Source organism: Arachis ipaensis, chromosome B09 (genome assembly GCF_000816755.2).
Source record: "Arachis ipaensis cultivar K30076 chromosome B09, Araip1.1, whole genome shotgun sequence".
NCBI lineage: Eukaryota > Viridiplantae > Streptophyta > Magnoliopsida > Fabales > Fabaceae > Arachis > Arachis ipaensis.
In genome coordinates, this window is record NC_029793.2 from 23,504,380 (window position 1) to 23,504,852 (window position 473).

Here is a 473-nt window from a genome sequence, read left to right on the forward strand (position 1 = left end):
TAATAAGTATGTTTTTTTTTATAAATAAGTGTATCATAATTTTTTAAATAAAATTTATCAAGACTTAAATTTTATCGGTTTAGACCTGATTTTAGTGTAATCCAAAAATAATAAAATTTTACCGAATTTAAGGTCAGATAAGAGTCACAAAAATAAATTCAATCATTATTTAGAGTCGAATTTGAATCAAGAGACTTCAGTAGACCAAGTACACTCTACTTGGTGGTTACAGATCCCTTTAAAAACACGTGACAAAAACTTGTTTTGAGCAATCTTATTCATACAACTAAAAGATTGTCCAACAATAATGATATTTTAAGAACAATGATGTGTTTGTTTTTTATACTTTTTAAGAACAACTATGTGTAGCTTTTAATTTAAAGAAATCGTACATTAAAATTTTTTATCAATAATTATATCAACAATTACTTTCAGAAAGAAGAGATATATTTTTTTTATTAGAAATATTTGAT